Below are 1,938 nucleotides of genomic sequence, written 5' to 3'. Positions count from 1 at the left end.
TCAGGTGTGGTCTCTACAAGATGCTCAGTGAATTCCTGGTGAGGAGATGTAGAGGACACAGTCTCTTTCGAGAAGTTAGAGGAGTGTTAGCTATAGTTCTTTTTTCTTTTTCGGTACGTGGGCCTCTCACTGTTGTGGCCTCTCCCGTTGCGGAGCACAGGCTCCGGACGCGCAGGCTCAGCGGCCATGGCTCACGGGCCCAACCGCTCCGCAGCATGTGGGAACTTCCCGGACTGGGGCACGAACCCGTGTCCCCTGCATTGGCAGGCGGACTCTCAACCACTGCGCTGCCAGGGAAGCCCGCTATAGTTCTTTTGATATGGCATCAGAGGTGGCTTTAGCAAAGTTGTCCAGGTTGTCAGTAGGGTCCTGGCTTGTTAATACCAGCCAGCAGCCACAGCTTCTTAAACACAAGGTGGAAATAATGTTGATACGTCTAGGGGCAGGGATCAAACACACTAGCACAGAACCAGAGCATCTAGTCACCTTGTAAGAACAGTAAGAGACTCCCCTTGTAGTCTTTCTTCAGGGAGATGATGGATAATTTATCCAGGATGAAGCCTGTGGATATGGTTGCTACTTCCTTGCAGTCCCCAATTAGCAGGCCAGCAGGGCCTTTGTAGTCTTTGATGGCCATGAATGCCTTAAACCATGCTTGGCCGGCCAGCCAGGCAACTTTCCGAGTGAGCAAGGTCTTAGAACTTCATCTCTTAGGGGTGACTCTAGGAAGAAGTCAGTCGAGCTAGGTGAGGATATAAATTTCTTTTACAAACTTCATTGTGTCCTAGACCAGGTGGCTCCTCCTGATGACAGGAACCTACCTGTATCCTGTGTTTCTGACTCCAGAGGCCCTGGGCCTCCAGCCTCCCCTGCGGGACGGTCATCTCCTGTCATTTGGCCTTTTCTAAAAGAAGATGCCCCTGAATGCTTTTGCATCCAGTGTGCAGAATGGAACCCTCAAAGGGTAGAGAGCCATGAATTGATGAGCTTGAACTTTCATATTTTATTTTTAACTCCCACGGTTCAACCTTGGGCAAGACAATCTTGTAGTATTAGTTTCCTGACCTGCAAAATGATGTTGTTAACTAAAGAAAATTGACTAATAACTTGGAGCCCTTGGAAAAGTTTTCCTATATATAATATGTGTGACACCATATTGATTATGGCTTAGGGCCCTGGTAACTTCCACAGCAGGAGACTGTATGGGTCTGGGGGCAGTAGGGGATGCTAGAGTGGATGACTGGTATGCGGTGGGCCTCTGGCTCCACCTTGCCATGTCCAGGCAGGCCAGAGAGAATGGGTATTCAGGACCCCTAGTCCAAACACCTGTGAAGAAGAGCCCAGGTCAGAAGAGACCACCTCTCTCTTCTTCATGTGACACTCCAAAGGCCAGAGGAAGGATTTGAAGGGACTGCCTCTCAAGCCATGTCATGTGGTAGGCAACCTAATACCCTTGACTTGCCTTAACTCACCTGATTACTGAATCATAATAATAGCTACCGATTTTTGAGCTCTTCCCTTATGCTAGGAGCTTTAATATATATTGTCTCATGTTGACAATGACCCTGCAAGGTAAGTCTTGTTTTCTCCATTCCGCACGACACAGTTGAGACTCAGAAAGGATAAGTAGCTCCAAGGTTCCTTAGCTAGTAAGTGGCAGAGCATTCTTTGAACATGGGTCTGTTTTATGTCAAAGCCCAAACTCTTTCCACATTGCTGGTTTGTCTCTAGCAGGTTAGCTTAGACTAAGAAACAACCCAGGCACTGGGCCACCTATGTTCACTGACTCTGTCTCACATTCACTTGGTGACACTGTGTGACAGAAGAATACTTTACCTTTGTTTACCTGTCAGTCATTTGAGGCTTTGGGACTTATGAGGAGAGGGCCCTATTGATTCAGCATAGAGAGCTTCTAAGAGATAGAGCTATTGGCAGTAG

This window comes from Aethalodelphis obliquidens, unplaced genomic scaffold (genome assembly GCF_003676395.1).
Source record: "Aethalodelphis obliquidens isolate GAN/ISIS:26980383/991018 unplaced genomic scaffold, ASM367639v1 scaffold21, whole genome shotgun sequence".
In the NCBI taxonomy this organism is placed as follows: Eukaryota; Metazoa; Chordata; class Mammalia; order Artiodactyla; family Delphinidae; genus Aethalodelphis; species Aethalodelphis obliquidens.
The sequence above is the reverse complement of the archived record's forward strand: the minus strand, read 5'-3'. Positions refer to the sequence as shown.